The sequence below is a fragment of the Telopea speciosissima genome, chromosome 1, assembly GCF_018873765.1.
Source record: "Telopea speciosissima isolate NSW1024214 ecotype Mountain lineage chromosome 1, Tspe_v1, whole genome shotgun sequence".
NCBI lineage: Eukaryota > Viridiplantae > Streptophyta > Magnoliopsida > Proteales > Proteaceae > Telopea > Telopea speciosissima.
The window spans coordinates 44884481-44903846 of record NC_057916.1 but is presented as its reverse complement, the minus strand read 5'-3'; the positions used below and the strand labels follow the sequence as shown (position 1 = coordinate 44903846).

Genomic DNA, 19366 nt, shown 5'->3' with positions numbered 1-19366 from the left:
ACTCCTCTAAGGGCTGTCAGAGATGGTCGCCCTAGGAGGCCGTTGAAGGACACCACGGACTTGACAACCATGAAATTCACCATGATAGTCACTTGTCGAGGGTGTACCCCGAAGGTGATAGGTAGTTCTATGGTACCTCTGATGGAGGCAGTGGCACCTGAGAATCCATGGAGGTAAGTAGGCTCTGGTTTGAGCTGATCGTCCCCGAATCCGAACTGTCGATAGGCGTCCAAGGAGAGTATGTCTACAGATGCCCCTGTGTCTATCAGTACCCTGTGTACAGGTCGGTTGGCTACCTCCACCTGTACTACCAGGGCATCCTTATGTGGGAAGCTTAGTCCTTCTAGGTCTTCATCCGAGAAGGAGATCACCATCTCGGTCTTGGCTATCTTGCTTGGCTTCTCTGCCACTCCCACGAACCTGGCATGAGCTTTAGCTTTTCTGGTGGACTCTTGCCCCGGTCCTCCAAGTATGGTGAGGATAGGAGGTCCCTTGGTGCCACTAGGTTCTGTTGCATCTCTTCGCTCTTCTGGGCGGTCTCTCTCTCGATCTATTCTTCTTTCTTCTCGTCTCAGTTCTACTCTATCTCCATCACGACCTCTGTCTCCTTGGCCTGAGTAGTTGTCACGTCTCCCCTTCACATACTTGTTCAAGCTTCCTGCTCTTACAAGTTGTTCTATCTCTCTCTTCAATTGATAGCACTCCTATGTGTCGTGCCCATTCTCTTTGTGGAAGAGATAGTACTTGTTAGGGTTTCGCTTCTCTGATCCTGCTAGCATGGGTCGTGGCCAATGGAGTAGGTCACGGTCTTAGATCTGCATGAGTATCTGGGACCTAGTGGTGTTCAGTAGCGCGAACTCTGGACTGCTTGCCCTCTCACTTCTCTCTGGGCGACGGTCAGTCCTCCCAGATGGGCGGTCACCCTTCTCTTGTCGACGCTCTGTCCTTGACCTCTTACTTTCTTTGCGATCATTAGGTGCTGACCTCTTGTTGTCCTGCGGCTTGGCCTCGATTATCTTCGTTCTAGCTTGTAGTACCTCGGCCATATTTGCAAACTCGTTGCACCGCTCCAGGAGCTCTTTCATAGTCCTGGTCTCATGACGTGCCAGGTCCTTGATCAGGTCCAGGTCCCTGATACCTCCTGCTAGGGCTGCATACTGTGTCTGGTCGTCCAAGTCTCGAACCTCCAGGGACTCCTTGGTGAACCTGCTAACATACTCCCTGAGAGATTCCCCAGGGTTCTGTACCACGTTTAGTAGGTTGATGATGGTCTTCTTCTGCTTGACACTGCTCTGGAAGCGGGTGACGAACTATTCGCATAGCTCCGCGAACGAACCTATAGACCTCGGTCGTAGCCTAGAGAACCATGATGTGGCTGCTCCCTTGAGGGATGCATGGAATGCCCGACAGGAGACCACGTCTGACCCACCATACAGTGTCATCATGCCATTAAAGTAGTTGATGTGGTCATTAGGGTCCGTGGTACCACTGTAAAGTTCAAAGGTGGGTAGTCAGAACCTAGAAGGTAGCGTGGCTGACATGATCTCTGTCGAGAATGGGTGTTGTCCAGGTATGGAATGTGTCTCGCCTTTGGCCTGCTTCTTCAACCCTTCCAGCTTCTCATCCAGGTCGCGGAGTCTTCGATCGAGCTCCTCGTCCCTTGTCTGTCCCTCACGCCTGGCAGGACATTCGCTGCGACCTCATTCACGCTCTCTCCTGGATGTTCCCTCCCGCCTTGAGTGTTGGTGGGATGGTGAATGGTCACGCTGTGATGAACCCTGTCGCGAAGGTGAGGGTCTTTCCTCTCTGTAGGTCCGGCTTCGTCGTGGTATGTCACCTTCTTCGAGTCGTCCGTCGAACACAGACCTCCGGACCGATCTCTGTGGGCTAGGCACCCTAGCCCTGGGTGTTGGTGTCCTCCCACTCTCTGACCGTGGTGAGAGGTCTCTTGTTCTCCTGGGACCCTGGGAAGGGTCCCCCCGCTGCGGAGTGGGGGTTGCCCGTTGCGTAAGTCTCTCTGATCCCCCGCCCCTGGGAGATGATCTCCTAGGATTCGGCTCTTGTCGAGGTACGGACTCCACCCTTGCTGATGGCGACGTCCTTCGATGGTGAGATGTCGCACGCTGTGTCAAGTATTCTCGAAAGAGTCGTTGTTCATCGAGGATCTGTCACTGTAGGTCGTTGATCTGACCCACAGTGGCTGGTGCATTGGGGTCACGTATCACCTCCACCACCACATCGTCTGCCTCGTCATTGTTGGGCTCATCGACCACAAACTGGTCATTAAGGGGGATCTCTCCCTCCAGAGGGACATGGTCCTGGTCATTGGCTCTGCGGCGAGAGCACTCTGGGGATGGTGATCCATCCCTCGCCATGTTGTTGGTGGTGGTAGTCTTCCTTCGTGCCATTGAATGTATATAGAAGCGAGCTAGTAGATGTAATGGGTAGCGTCGTTCCCACAGATGGTGCCAATCTGTTGCATCAAGAAATCATCGAGCGGTCCTTCGAGTGCCGTCACCTGCAAGTGGACCAAGGGGTCAACAGAGAGAATCGGTGTGGTTCCAGCCTAGGGCTCTCCGATGCCAAAGTTAGATCTCCTGAGCAAATAGATGAATAGTGATTATTCAATATAAGTTTAGATGTCCTTTGATGGGGTTGTGTACCTTGCCTTTTATAGTAGTGTATGGCGGTGTGGAGAGTCCCAGTTTGATGGCGAGTGTGCCATTGAGTGGATAGAGGCCCTGGGTAATAGGGCTCTATCCTGATTGGTCATCTCCCAGTGGGAGGGAGTGTCCTGGTGGTATCAAGATCCTTGGCGGATAGATACTCGCATGTGGTGATAACGTCATTGGACTTCTAAGCGGTGGTCTAGAGTCCTGGTGGTGGCATAAGTCTGTAGTGACACGATTGGGTCACAGACGAGCGGCCTCGGTATCCATGTACATCATATTTGTGTCCACGATGCCGCGCCTGGGTGAGGGTCCGCACCTGGGTGTAGGCCTCGTCTGGGTGTGGTCGCGCCTGGGTGGGGCCGCGCCTGGTGCAGGCCGCGCCTGGGTGTAGGCCGTGCCTGGGTGTGGTCGCGCCTAGGTGAGGCTACGCCTGGGTGCAGGCCGCGCCTAGGTGAGGCCGCGCCTGGGTGTGGCCGCGCCTGGGTGAGGCCGCGCCTGGGTGTAGGCCGCGCCTAGGTGAGGCTGCGCCTGGATGCTTGGCCACACCCGGGTGGGACCCCCGGTTGGTTCTCCTTGGTTCTGGAGCGGTTCGCTTTATGACACGTGGCAGCCACTGACTAGTTCGGTGAATCTTGGATGTATCAGTATGAAAGATGATACACGGTTTTTTCCATCTTTTAGAAAGGATCCTAGCAGTTGTGGCCTCTTTCAGTCAAAAATGATAAAATTGAATTAAGAATTTATTCTGGTATTTCACTAATGCTATCCTCAATGATTTCAACCTTTTCTAGTAGCCTTTCATCCTACTGTCAAAATTTTCATCTAAACAAAAAATTAGTCAAATATGAAAAAGAAAGAAATTTGTGGATTTTATTAGGATAGGCCAAATTTAACTCTACAATTACAGATTTGGTGCTCAATCATGTCTTAGCAAAAAAATTGGAAATCACGCTAGCATCCATTGGACACTACTGTCATGATTTCCTAGGGGGGGGGGGGAGAATGGGTATAATGGAATTACCCTTTAAATGATCTGAGGGACGCTTAATGCTTACCCTTGCCCTGTAAGGATCGATTAAGGATTTACTCAAACGGTAAGGGTGAATAATCAATCCCATTACCCAGCCGGGAAGATAGGTAAAACTTCTACATGTTCTTCGTAATTAGCCAAAAGGCCGAGTGTCTGCCATACTTGATCATTAAAATATAAAGATAATGCATGCAAACCAAGTTTTGGGCTAGAATTGTAACCAAAATCCCTCAAATAATCAAACCTGAGAACACATAAACATGAGAGCACAAAAACTCATATTGTACATCTTCTCATGACCAGATAAAGTTTTAAAGTCTAACCAAATCGATGAAGTAAATAATATAGATGATGAACAAAAAGGGCAAGAATTTAGGGTGTGCTGAAGAATCCAAATTGAAAATACCCCAACATGATAGGGGGATGATTTTTTAAATAGCAAGGTGAGAGTTTAATATATTTGAAAAAAAAAAACAATATAATGGCAAGAAGGAAAAACACCTGAAATCTACTTTTGCTTCAAATTTTTGGCGTCGTTTCTACCACTGTCCAAGTTCTTCACCACCGCACTGGTTGTCATTACCTATGGCTCTTCTTCAATCCTTGTTGACCAAAATAGCATAGTATTACTTCAGTCACATTTGCAGTGAATGGGACCGACTAAAAAGAGACTTGAGTTATAGGGTTTGATTCGTTTGAAGAACTAAATCGAAGGGAAGGGACAATGGACTATGGGTCAGAGATGGTGAAACCTGTCACACTCCAAACCACCCCCTAGGAGGATTGAGTAGGTGACCTAAATTGCACGATCGTAATCCGCCAAATCCCACGGATCTAGAAGTAGTGCTTACATTCATGAACCAAAATCCACACCTTAACCACAAGTAAGATCAGAGCAATGCAGGACATCTACAATTTATCAGAAATAAACGGAAGCATAGCAATACGGGAAATGGTGATAATATATACATATAGAAACTTGTTTGTTACATTCCCCAGAACACACAACCCATAACAAAAGAAAACATAAGCTGATAGGCGCAATAATACATACATGATTATATACAGGGTAAGGGCACCCAACCCCAAAAGAAGAAAGAAAGAAAAATAACTAAAACCGGTCCACGGTCAAAACAGGAAACCTCCTAACACAACAAAAAGGAGTTCCCAGCACAAAACATCAGAAGTACTTCTCAAAGGTCTTCATTCACAACCACTGAGAAAGTACGCAAAATCGATATGACCTCCGTCGGGGTCCATACCAGCATCGTCATAACCACCAAAACTCTCCTCCTCGAAATAGCCCGCCATGCCACAGCGGCATCCACCTGCAGGATCATCTAAGAAAAGAGCAACATATAACAGAGTGTGAGCCCCACCGAGCTCGTGGGAAAATAACATCCATCATGCATGCATATGCAACCACAATCCACAGATTCATATGATCTACATGATATGCAAGTTCAGTTTTATTATTAGCCACCTATCATTACAACTAAGTCAGGTCTGTGCTACTACAATCTCAATGCATGTATCCCTAGTGTGTGCTTGGTTACCTCTTCCCGCGATACACTCATGGGTTGTCGGAGAAAATCAGTCGGCTCTAGCATCCCTTCCAAGGTCAGCCCGACCAGCCCTCTGATGATTATCCTGGCAAGCAACCGTTTCTTCCCTCATGCACCTTCCGGTGTTCTAATCTATGCACCTTCCGGTGTTCTGATAATTACCTCCCAGGCATCCAGCACCTTAACCCCTACTGGCAAGGGTTTGTAGCATGGGTGATGAAACTCTAACCCCATGTCTATATGCTATAGTATGAGTCAAGCAGTGTCAACCGCATTCATAGTACGGGCTACCGCAGGCCTCATTTCCAAGCCGAGTATGGCATCTATTCTAACAATCACAATCATCATATTCATTTCACAGTGTTGATCAGCAACAGTCATTATGTAGTGATTTGAGTAACTTTGATTGTAAGCATGTAAATGGCATAACAAACAAGATTCAATTATTAATAACCGGCATCAGATCACAATTACATTTGCACATACGATAGTATTATTCACTCACTAGTACTTGGCTCTAGGTACTCAGTCACAGATTCAATTCCAACTGTTGTCTGATTTTTTTCCTCGAGCACAGGATCAAGTCCTAAACATAAGAATCAAACAGTATTTTATTCAGTTATTGTCCCTACACTGGTGCCCTAGGGTTTCCCTAACTTATTGAGTTGACCCAGGGTTTAGTTGATCTCATTAGGAACATCGGGCCTTACACTGGGTCTTAGGTCTTGTCCCGGTGCATGGGCCAAAGCCTAGGGCACAGGGGCAATTTGGTCATTTATAGTGCCCACACCTGCCTCTAAGTCAGATTTAGTCCATAATACATTTTACATTACAACATATTGCTGTCCAACCCTGGACAGTGCAGTAAAACCAAACACAGCAGTGCACAGTCATCTGCGGGGCCCACTTAGGGTTCCAACCAATTTTCACATATGGACAGATGTGGGGGAAGGTCATTTTTGTCATTTCCCACATCCCATAGTGTCCAGGGATCAAATCCCACAGGAAATTACAATTTTTCCCTTTTGTATCAAAAGATTCCTTCACTGGGCGATGTCTCTGAGCCTTGCTGCATCACCTAGTGCATCGCCCAATGCCTGCAATCGACAGCAGGGCTGAGTTTCCAAGGCTAGGCTCTGCAGGGCCAAGGGTCTAATGGATCCTCTACATGTTGGGATGGTCCAGTAGCCCTAGTGGTGGTCTACCTGATGGTCCAATCCATTTCACCATCAGGGATCTAGGCAGGCTATATCTGGCTGTCCAGAATACCTTGATGAATAGTGCACAAGGTTTTGCAGATCTGAAATCTTGTGTTTCAGCCACATGCAAGGCTGAAACAATATGCCAAACAGGGTTTCAGGGCTGTACCCACCTAGGGTTAGGTCTCAGCAGCCCTGGCTTGCAGTCTGGGCTTCAATCCAGCAGCCAGAAGGGGGTCAAGGTTGTGCATGCATGCATGAACAGATTTCGGCCAAGGGAACAGCATATCAGATTTTTATTTTTCAACATAGATCACAGATTCACCATGCATAAGGTCTGCATGGTTGATCTGGACCAAGACTGGGCAAACCTAAGCTGTTCTGGGCTGCCCAGGGTTGAAAAACATTTTATGCAAAAGGGAAAGAATGGTGAACAGCAGGTATGCAGGGAATTTTATACCTGAAACAGAGCTGAGAAGAAGCTTGGATGAGCTAGGGGAGGAGCTGACAGCAGCCCTTCTTCTTCCTTCCTTCTTCCTCCTTCTCCTTCCTCTTCTTTCTCTCTCTTCTTCCCTCTCTTCTCTCTTTTGGATTCAGGTACAGCCAAGGGTTCTAAATGAACCAAATGACCTCCTATTTATAGACTTAAGGCCTACTGAGGTCTGTTTGTTTGGTTAGGTCTCTTTTAAAAACTCATTTTTAAACTGATTCTGTTCAGTTCTGGGTACACAGGTGGGGTCCACACTGAACCAAGGGTATGAGTTGGTCCCTCAGAGTCCCCTCTATCACTAGAGAGTGTCCATGGTCAAGTTGGGTGGTCCCCATAATTATAATAATTAAATATATGCAAAAACAATCACTGGGCGATGTCACTGGGCCTTGCTGCTTCGCCCATTGCATGACCCAGTGAATTCCAGCAACTGAAATCAAAGGGGGATTGCACAGGGGTTTGACCCTAGGTCAGGGTATTGTCCCCACATGCCCACAATAGGTTTTTACATGATTTTTCAGAGGTGGGTCTCACCATTTTAGGGAGGAGAGAGATTACCTGGGATCCAAATCATACATTAGTCTGTGAGCTATGCAAGTGCAGGGGTCTGCTATCCATCTTCTAACAGGTATATAGGGAAACTTATTCAGAGCATTTTCATTGATCTCATTGACTGGAGTGATGCTCCACAGTGATCCTGGTGGCCTGGCCAGGGGTTCCTGCACTTCAGTCAGATTCCAAACAGTTAGGGGGCAGGGTTTGACATTTCTCCCCTCCTTACAACAATTTCGTCCTCGAAATTTGCTTACCCAGTAATCCAAAGAGTTGAGGATACTTCTGCTTCATTTCTTCCTCACGCTCCCACGAAGCTTCTTTTACTGGGTTATTTCCCCATCGAACTTTCACGAAAGCGACAGTGCAGTTTCGGAGGTTATGCTCTTTTCTGTCCAATATCTCCGTGGGATGTTCCTCATAAGTCATATCCACGTCCAACTGTTCGGGTTCAGCTGATAATACATTCGTCGGATTGTTTATGTACTTTCGTAGCATTGACACATGAAGAACGTTGTGGACACTTGACAAAGATGGTGGTAGAGCTAGCCAGTATGCTACGGGTCCCACTCTATTGAGTATTTCATATGGACCAATAAATCTTGGGCTCAACTTGCCTTTTTATTTAAGCGTAGCAGTCCTTTAGTTGGGGATACTCGAAGAAATACTTTTTCTCCAATCTCAAACTCGATATCCTTCCGTCGATTATCAGCATAACTCTTTTGTCTCGACTGGGCTGCCTTGATCTTCTCTCTTATGACATCTACTTTGTCACAGGTTGCTTGTATCATCTCAGGTCCGAGATACTTTCGCTCACCAACTTCATCCCAATAAAGCGAAGTTCGACACTTCCTGCCATAGAGTGCTTCGAACAGTGCCATGCCAATGGTGGAGTCATAGCTGTTGTTGTATGCAAATTCCACCAGTGGTATGTGAGCATCCCAACTATCATTCATTTCCAAAATACAGGCTCGAAGCATGTCTTCCAGAGTCTGAATGGTTCTCTCTGACTATCCGTCCGTCTGCGGATGAAAAATCGTACTGAGATTTAACTGAGATCCCAATGCCTTTTGTAGACTTCTCCAAAACCTTGAAGTAAATCAAGGATCTCTGTTAGACACAATACTGACAGGCACGCCATGTAAGCGAACTATGTTGTCAATGTATATCTGGGCAAGCTTTTCCATTGGATAACTTATTTTTATTGGTATGAAGTGAGCTACTTTTGTCAGTCCATCTATGATCACCCAAATTGCATTCATGCCCTTCCTGGTGTTGGGCAGGTTTGTTACGAAATCCATAGTGATTCTTTCCCACTTCCACTCTGGTATGGGAAGTGGTTGCAAAAGTCCATATGGTCGGTGTCTTTCTACCTTTATTTGTTGATAGGTAAGGCACTTGGACACGTAGATTGCTATGGTCTGCTTCATTCCAATCCACCAATAATATTTCTTTAAGTCCTTGTACATCTTTGTGCTTCCAGGGTGGATGGTATAGGGTGAGCTGTGCGCCTCTTTAAGAATCCGGTCTTGAATATCAAAATCCTCAGGCATGCACAATCTATCACGAAACTTCAATGCTCCATCTTGGGCCAATATAAAATCTGGGTCTTTGTGGACACCTTGTTGAATTTCCCAAATTATTTTGACCAGGTTGGGATCCAATGGTTGCTTCGTAATTATTTCTTCTCGTATCGACGGTTGCAGATCTAGTGCTGCTAGCTGTACAGCTGCTTCATCAATCACGAGCTCCAGATCAAATTTTTGAGCTTCCTCTATTAATTGCTCACTTACGACCAAAGATGCGAGAGACACAGTCTGAGATTTTCTGCTTAATGTGTCCGCCACAACATTGGCCTTGCCAGGGTGGTACTGGATCTCACAGTCATAATCTTTTACTAGTTCTAACCTCCGCCTCTGTCTTATATTAAGCTCCTTGTAGCTGATCAAAAAGGTTGTCGATACGCGGCAATGGGTATCGATTCTTGATTGTTAGTTTATTCAACTCGCGGTAGTCGATACACAACCGCATACTTCCATCTTTCTTCTTTACGAATAGCACAGGTGCTCCCCAGGGTGACACACTAGGTCGAATAAATCCCTTCTTCAGCAGATCTTGAAGTTGTATCTACAATTCTTTCAAGACAAGTGACACCATTCGGTATGGTGCCTTGGATACCGGGGCTGCACCAGGGATCAGGTCAATCGCAAACTCTATATCGCGGTCTGGTGGCAACTGTGTCAGATCTTCTGGAAATACAACAGGAAATTCTCTGACTATATGGAGTTCTTCCAAAGGTCTTATCTTTGCCTCCGTATCAAGTACAGTGGCTAAGAAGCCTTGGCATCCATCATCGAGCAACTTTTGTACCTGAAGTGCGGATAATGTTGTTCGCTTAGACTTCCTCCTCGGTTCACTTTGATAGGTGAATTCCGACCCATCTTCTAGTTTAAACTTTATCTTTTTCTCCGCACACATGACGTTTGCACCATAGGTAGACAACCAATCCATGCCTAGTATCACGTCAAAATCATTTATTTCCATTTTTATCAATCATGTGGTTAGTCTCTTCCCACAGATTTCGATCTGACAGGGGTCATAAATTTCTTTCAAACTCACGACACTCCCTGTTGGTGTGCTGACTACTAGCTCATGCTCAATGTCTCTTGGTTGATCTTCCATCTTACTCGTAAAGGTTGAGGAGACGAAACAGTGGGTTGCGCCCGAGTCAAATAATACTCGTGCGGGTATGGTTGAGACATTCAGGGTACCTAGGGTTTGTAGGTAATTTAAGTTATATGCCATAAACCAATTTCTCTAAAATTTATATTGTTCGACCACTTACTTGTCATAATGTCGGGGTTCGCCTCAGCTTCTTCATTGGTCAAAGTGTACACCTTTCCCTGCGTCCGATTGTCACACGGTTGAAATGGCCTAGCGTAGGGTTGATTAAGTGAATTGTTTCCATATCCACGCGTTTTATAATCTTTGGCCATATGCCCTTCCTTATTGCACAGATAGCATTTGAAAGGTATAGCTCCAAGTGTCGTGGCTTTGGTCGCTTGACTTGCTGCTGGTTGGCTTGGTGAAGCTGTTGTCGTCGTTTGACTCGTAGTAGGTTGAGCAGGTCGAGTAAATGTAGGGCGAAAAGAATTTTGACCTACATTCGGCCTACGATACAGAGTTGGAGTGGGGCTTGAACTTGTTCCCCGGTAAACCTTATTTGGCCAACCATAGGTTTGGAAATTATTTGATCTTTTGTTCAAACCAGGTGACGTTACAGTCTTTTCTTTCTCTTTTTCCTTAAATCTATCCTCCATTGTCTTCGCCTTATCAACCATTTGAGCATAATCCCGAATATCCATGATTGACAAAACTGATCCAATCTCAGTTTTGAGTCCCTTCTCAAATTTCTTGGCCTTACTAACTTCCCCTTTCAAGTGCTCTAGAGCAAAGTGGAACAGATCTTTGAACCGCTGTTGGTAATCTAATACCGACTTGTTCCCTTACACCAATGCAATGAATTCAGCTTCCTTTCTATCCTTGAAACTCTCGGGAAAGTAGTTCTTGAAGAAAACTTCTTTAAACTGTTCCCATATGGGATTCGGGTGTGTGCAACTTCTAGATTAGGTCTAGTGGCCTTCCACCAAGCTTCAGCCTCATTCTGCATCTGATAACCCGCACAAATAATCTTTTGCGCGTCCGTGCACTCGAGTACTTCAAATGCCTTTTCTAGGGCACTGATCCATCGCTCCGACTGCATTGCCTCTGATGTTATTTTAGAAAATGCAGGCGGTTGGAGTTTCTTGAACCTTTCCATAACCTTGGCGGTAGAATTTTCCGCTAAGTGCTGAGGCACAGGTGGTGGAAACAGTACAGGTCGATTAGGTGGTGGAGGTGGTGCAGCGCGTTCGTGCATCATAGTTGTAAATTGTGTAGACATTTGACCAAGCAACTCCTGTTGTTGTTGCATGGTTCGCATCATCGTGGTCATGAACGCAGTCACATCGCCGGCTGCCACACTTGGCTGAGGTGCTGCCGTAGTAGCTTGTGCAGCTGCTGGTGATTCTGATGAAGCAACAGATGCCTCAGAGTTTTGGACCTCTGTTCCGTTGGGCAGTTCAACCTTCGGTACAATTCTAGGTTGTTTACCCTTACGACCTCCATGAGTACTTCTAGTGTTGACCATTGTTGCTTCTCTGAAAGGAGGAGCGTGTTCAATATTCCAATTTCATCTATGTGGGCAAATAGTTGTTTTCTAACTTAAGCAGGGTCAAATCCAGTACACAGTTCCAATGAGTAACATTAGTCATACCAGTAAGGTGGATTATTAGATTCATTATCTTGGTTCATTAGGTGATGTGTTTCATTAAATGCTTTGTGTTTCCTCTTGCTTACATGTTTTTATGTGTCAATATGCTATGTATGGTGCTATATAAAATTCCACGCTTTTGATTAAAGACTTTTAATTAATTACCTGTTCTAGCAGGCAAGCATCTCCAGCCTCTTCCCGATCTCGAACTCCAATGCCCGTAAAAATTCTATGTTAGCTATTACCTCTCTAGCTAACCTCAGAAAATGCTCTTGCTCTTTGGGTCCACTAATGGCTGCAATGGTTAAGTACAAGTCCAGTCAGTTTTCAGCCCGGGGTAATACTAATCGTATCCGCCTCAGTCTCTTACATAGATATCTAATAATAAGCATGGTATTGGGGTCTCCAGGTCGAATGAGGTAATAGGTCCTGTCACACAAAATGGTTCTAGGCATGAGGGCATACTTAATTTAAAGAATTAAGTACTTAACTATGGAAATTTAATTAACCATAACACCAACATAACAAATTCTTGGGTTGGCTCGAGGTACCTTAACGTCTAGGGATTCGATTGACTAGACAACCTATCAGATCCTGCTCTCAGCTATCCTACACCTTGGTTAGGGTAAGATCTATGCTTCCCACACGTACCACGCACGTAACACAACATACCTATGTAGCTATGTTCAGTTTGCATCACAACATTACAATTGGGTTCATACACTGCAACAGACAAGTATATTTTATACTTATAATACACACCATAGTCTATATTTATATCATAAACTATATATAATTATTCTCATAGTACACATCTATTTAAAACCTAGTCATATAGGTCTCCTTCTTAGTCCTTAATTATGAAATTTTACTTTTTGAGCCTATGTCCTCAAGTTGTGATTCCATCTTATTGTAATTTGTCTCATATATATTTTTTTATTTGATAACAATAATTAATTTAATAAATATATATTTTTTTATATTTTTTTTTCCTTCCTTTCCATGTCCCATGAGGTTATTTTGCCCAAATATGAGGTTCCCATGCCAAAATATTGAAATTCCAACAAGATTCCATCACTGGGCGATGTCTCTGGGCGTTGCCACATCGCCCAGAGAATCGGGCTCAGGCTTTTTAAGTCCAAGAGCGCCCCATTTGCTCCCTATTCCATTCCAAACTTCTCCAAACCTTAGGGTAAGGTTCTTGAAGGGTAAGGGGACCACTTCCACACCAAGTCTTAGTATTTTCTTGGCCTATTTGCGACTTCGAACGTGCCTAGGTAAGTTTTTTAGGTTTTCTCTATATGTTTTACTTGTTTTCTCCATTTCTTCTTTACCTAGGTTAGGTTTTACTGATTTACTTGCCCTAAACTTGGTATTCTCTCTCTTGTTTTGTAGAAAATGTCTACGAGTCAGCGTACTACGAGGAAGTCAGTAGGCCAGAAGAGGCTACGGGCTGAATCTGAGGATTCTTCCTACTCAGAGATTCCTCCTCCATCTCCTAGAGAGGATTCATCTTCAGAGGAACCTGATTTCGACCACCATCTCTTCTCTAGGTATGAGTACGCTAAGGAGTGGAAAATTTTCATTTCCATAAAAATAGTGAATGGCCGGGTGGTGCGAGTAGAGGACTTCCACCAATATGGCCTTTTTGCCAAGTTTAATGCTCTAGGTTGGGCATCGATGTTATCTCCTACCGGGCCTTGTTATCCCAACTTGGTTAGGTACTTTTACTGTAACCTAGGGCCTTCTAGTGCCCAGGAGTTCGGGGTGGAAAGTAAGGTAAAGGGAGTGGATATCAGGCTGACCACTACCCTATTAGCGGAGATCCTGGGATTACCTGACATAGGTGATAGGGTTTATTACCAACCCCATATGGACATTTCCAATATGTTCTCTTTGAAGACTAGGAGGACTGTGTTCAGGGCTTTGATAGGTTCAGGGGACACTCCCAAGTCTGAGACTGCCTACAAGCCCAGTGTTAGGGTAATTAGTAGATGTGTGACCTATAACATCTACCCAAAGGGCGGCAACAAGGGTAGTATCTCTATGATGCGGGCATACATCACCTACTGCTTACTAAGTGCTGGTCAGGGGGGTCCAATCATCAACCTCCCATATTTATTACTCCAGGTGATGCTTTACCATGCGCGGAATCCAACCGATGGTAACCTTTCTTACGGGAAGTTTCTTACCTTGGTCTTCCGATACTTTGGGGTTCCACTAGAGGGTGAGTACATCAACAGGGTTCGATCCAGGCCTATAGACAAGACTTCTATTCTGAAGATGAAGGTGTCTGGTGAAGATCCAGTAGTGGATGAGGAGCAGGTGATGGCTGAGGATATGCAGCAGGATGAGGGACAGGGTGGTGATGCATAGGATGTGGATCAGATTGGAGAGGAGCAGGGTGACATCGGGGGTGGCGCTCAGGGCATGTACACAGAGGAGCAGGGGTTAGGTCCAAATGATCTCGAGGGTTTTGACACACAGTTTAGGGACTTACCTGCTTACGAGATGATCGGTGCCACCAGTTCGCAGGTTCCAGGGCCTCCAGATTGGGCTCAGGTGATGACACAGCTTCAAAGCCTCGGCACACAGATGTCTGACCTGAGGTCTAGAGTTGATCAGGGTTTCACTTCTTTGGGCGGCAGAGTAGGTGCAGTTGAGCAGAGACTAGACTTCTGAGACCGCTACTTCCGTGTTGACTCACGCCAGCCTCAGCCTCCTACTGATGACCTGCCTCCTACAGAGTAGCTCCTAGCATCTTCCAGACACTTGAGGCTACATGATTATGCTCATCTTGTTTTTTTTTTTGAGTAATTTATGTATTTTAATCCTTTACATAATGTACTTAGTCTAGGTTTTTTTTTTTTTTAGATTATACACTTGTTGAATTGCAGTTTATGCAGTCAATCTTATGTAAGTTTTATTAATTTAATGAAAATTCCATGTCTTTGTTTAATTGTATCTACTTCCCCTGTAGCTTTTACTTATTTCGTGTTTTATGAGTTATATCTTGTTAATCCTAGTCTGTACATCATGAATGTAAGAAGAGCCTCACGCTTTGATACCAAGCTCTGTCACACCCCAAACCACCCCCTAGGAGGATTGGGTAGGTGACTCGAATTGCACGACCGCAATCCGCCAAATCCCACGGATCTAGAAGCAGTGCTTACATTCATGAACCAAAATCCACACCTTAACCACAAGTAAGATCAGAGTAATGCAGGACATCTACAATTTATCAGAAATAAAAGGAGCTTAGCAATATGGGAAATGGTGATAATATATACATATAGAAACTTGTTTGTTACATTCCCCATCACACACAACCCACAACAAAAGAAAACATAAGCTGATAGGCGCAGCAATACATACATGATTATATACAGGGTTAGGGTACCCAACCCCAAAAGAAGAAAGAAAGAAAAACAACTAAAATCGGTCCACGGTCAAAACAGGAAACCTCCTAACACAACAAAAAGGAGTTCCCAGCACAAAACATCAGAAGTACTCCTCAAAGGTCTTCATCCACGACCACCGAGAAAGTATGCATAATCGGTATGACCTCCGTCGGGGTCCATACCAACATCGTCATAACCACCAAAATTCTCCTCCTCAAAATAGCCCGCCATGCCATAGCGGCATCCACCTGCAGGATCATCTAAGAAAAGAGCAACATATAATAGAGTGTGAGCCCCACCGAGCTCGTGAGCAAATAACATCCATCATGCATGCATATGCAGCCACAATCCACATATTCACATGATCTACATGATATGCAAGTCCAGTTTTATTATTAGCCACCTATCATTACAACTAAGTCAGGTCTGTGCTACTACAATCCCAATGCATGTATCCCTAGTGTAGGCTTGGTTACCTCTTCCCGCGATACACTCATGGGGTCGTCGGAGAAAACCAGTCGACTCCAGCATCCCTTCCTAGGTCAGCCCGACCAGCCCTCTGATGATTATCCTGGCAAGCAACTGTTTCTTCCCTCATGCACCATATAGGTGTTCTGAATCTATGCACCTTCTGGTGTTCTGATATATGCACCTTCTGGTGTTCTGATAATTGCACCTTTCGGTGTTTCGATCCTAGTCACTCCCTGATAATTGCCTCCCAGGCATCCAGCACCTTAACCCCTACTGGCAAGGGTTTGTAGCACGGGTGATGAAACTCTAACCCCATGTCTATATGCTATAGTACGAGTCAAGCAGTGTCAACCGCATTTATAGTACGGGCTACCACAAGCCTCATTTCCAAGCCGAGTACGGCATCTATTCTAACAATCACAATCATCATATTCATTTCACAGTGTTGACCAACAATAGTCATTATGCAGTGATTTGAGTAACTTTGATTGTAAGCATGTAAATGGCATAACAGACAAGATTCAATTATTAATAGCCGGCATCAGATCACAATTACATTTGCACATACAATAGTATTATTCACTCACCAGTACTTGGCTCTAGGTACTCAGTCACAGATTCAATTCCAACTGTTGTCTGATTGTTGTCCTCGAGCACAGGATCTAGTCCTAAACATAAGAATCAAATAGTGTTTTATTCAGTTATTGGCCCTACGCTGGTGCCCTAGGGTTTCCCTAACTTAATGGGTTGACCCAGGGTTTAGTTGATCTCATTTGGAACATCGGGCCTTACACTGGGTCTTAGGTCATGTCCCGGTGCATGGGCCAAAGCCTAGGGTACAGGGGCAATTTGGTCATTTACAGTGCCCACACCTGCCTCTAAGTCAGATTTAGTCCATAATACATTTTACATTACAACATACTGCTGTCCAACTCTGGACAGTGCAGTAAAACCAAACACAGCAGTGCACAGTCATTTGCAGGGCCCACTTAGGGTTCCAACCAATTTTCACATATGGACAGATGTGGGGGAAGGTCATTTTTGTCATTTCCCACATCCCACAGTGTCCAGGGATCAAATCCCATAGGAAATTACAATTTTGCCCTTTTGTATCAAAAGATTCCTTCAGGTGATGTCTCGGGCCTCTTTGCATCGCCGATGCCGCAATCGGCAAGCGGGCTGAGTTTCCAAGGCTGGGCTTTGCGGGGCCAAGGGTCTAATGGATCCTCTCGCATGTTGGGATGGTCCAGTAGCCCTAGTGGTGGTCTACCTTATGGTCCAATCCATTTCACCATCGTGGTTCCAGCAGTCGTATCGGCTGTCGAATACCCCGATGAATAGTACACAGGGTTTTGCAGATCTGAAATCTTGTGTTTCAGCCACATACAAGGCTGAAACAATATGCCAGACAGGGTTTCAGGGCTGTACCCACCTAGGGTTGGGTCTCAGCAGCCCTGGCTTGCAGTCTGGGCTTCAATCCAGCAGCCGGAAGGGGGTCAAGGCTGTGTATGCATGCATGAACAGAATTCGGCCAAGGGAACAGCATATCAGATTTTTATTTTTCAACATAGATCACGATTCACCATGCACAAGGTCCGCATGGCTGATCCGGACCAAGACCGGCAAACCTAAGCGAGTTCTGGGGCTACCCAGGGTTGAAAAACACAGATGCAAAAGGGAATGAATGGTGAACAGCAGGTATGCAGGGAATTTTAAACTTGAAACAGAGCTGGGAAGAAGCTCGGATGAGCTGGGGGAGGAGCTGGCAGCAGCCCTTCTTCTTCCTTCCTTCTTCCTCCTTCTCCTTCCTCTTCTTTCTCTCTCTTCTTCTCTCTCTTCTCTCTTTCGGATTTAGGTACAGCCAAGGGTTCTAAATGAACCAATGGCCTCCTATTTATAGACTTAAGGCCTACTGAGGTCTGTTTGTTTGGTTAGGTCTCTTTTAAAAACTCATTTTTAAACTGATTTTGTTCAGTTCTGGGTGCACAGGTGGGGTTCACACTGAACCAAGGGTATGAGGTGGTCCCTCGGAGTCCCCTCTATCACTGGAGAGTGTCCATGGTCAAGTTGGGTGGTCCCCACAATTATAATAATTAAATATATGTAAAAACAGCCACTGGGCGATGTCACTGGGCCTTGCTACATCGCCCAGTGCATGACCCAGTGAATTCCAGCAACTGAAATCAAAGGGGGATTGCACAGGGGTTTGACCCTAGGTCAGGGTATTGTCCCCACATAACCACCAAGGGTTTTTACATGATTTTTTAGAGGTGGGTCCCACCATTTTAGGGAGGAGAGAGATTACCTGGGATCCAAATCATACATCAATCTGTGAGCTGTGCAAGTACAGGGGTCTGCTATCCATCTTCTAACAAGTATATAGGGAAACCTGTTCAGAGCATTTTCATTGATCTCATTGAGTGGAGTGATGCTCCACAGTGATCCTGGTGGCTTGGCTAGGGGTTCCTGCACTTCAATCAGATTCCAGACAGTCAGGGGGCAGGGTTTGACAAAACCTTACTAAAGTATACCTTAATTTTGAGCAAGAATTGAATAGAGAGATGGGAATTCAAGGACATTGAAAAAGAATAAGAGTTGTCAACTACTCTAGGTAAATAAATAAATAAATAAAATACGATTAGTCCAAGACACCAAAACAGGGAACCGCTATATGATGCATATTCGTATTCTTTATTGATCTGATTTAAAAACACCAAGTTTCTCATGAGAGATGAGAGGGGGGGAATTATTGTAGAAACCAAACAACGAGCGACAGAGATGGATAATTGCAGAAAACCAATCGGTGTAGAGAGAGTTAGAGGGATGGGTAATTGCAGAAAACAAAAGACAGGCAAAGAGAGAAAGAGAGGCTCGGTTTTACCCGAGAAGAGCTGTTCTTCTTGTTTCGGCGAAGAAACTCAAATAGATACGTGATCAATACATGAAAGTTCATCAAGCTCTCACCATAAAAGATTACACTGATCCTACTATCCAAAGAGAATGTAGGAAACTGAGGGAATAATAAAAAAAAATAAAAAATAAAAATGAAAAATGAAAGAAAAAAAAATATGAACTATATTTCATGACAGATTAGCCACAGAATCAAATGGAGAATGGCATTTAACTGATTAAATGAAAATCAAAGATTGACTTACTTTGGAGGGAAAATTCTGCCAAATCAAAGATTGGATTATCAAATCAAAGAGCGGCGGTGCTACAATTCTTCAGTCGGACAATCTTCGATGCTTCACCTTTAACCTATTTAAGATCATATTGAAGCTACACAAGCATAGGCGATATTCCCCGCATGAACAGACCCTGAGATTTCGAAGGGCTACGACTAAAAAAGATGAAACGAAGCCCTTCCTTAGATTGGGGTTTCTTTTGCAGAAAAGAAGAGAAAAACTCCTCTTAGCTTCTGAACTACTCACTTCAAATCGTTTCGAGAACACTATGTTCTAACAAGGGAGATAGAACTCAGATCTTTATACGGGAATTTTCAATATCGATAATAGGATCGGTGTTATTATTGTATTCGTAGTAGTGTTACTGCCGACGACCAAGATCGAAATTTGAAAGAGACTGGAGGTTATGGTTCAACGAAAACCAATTCCAAGACTCGTAGGATCATTAAAGGTTGACCTCCAAACCTTCATTCTCACTGTGGAAAGGAA

At 44.9% G+C, this 19366-nt stretch overlaps 1 long non-coding RNA gene across 1 annotated transcript; it reads left to right on the top strand.

The window, feature by feature from the left end:
* Positions 1 to 4322: 4322 nt before the first annotated feature.
* Positions 4323 to 19074, top strand: LOC122662968. The gene is made up of 3 exons (XR_006333100.1): positions 4323 to 4447; positions 6073 to 6077; positions 19064 to 19074. It is a non-coding gene; the product is annotated as an uncharacterized LOC122662968 (long non-coding RNA).
* The last annotated feature ends 292 nt before the right edge of the window (positions 19075 to 19366 follow it).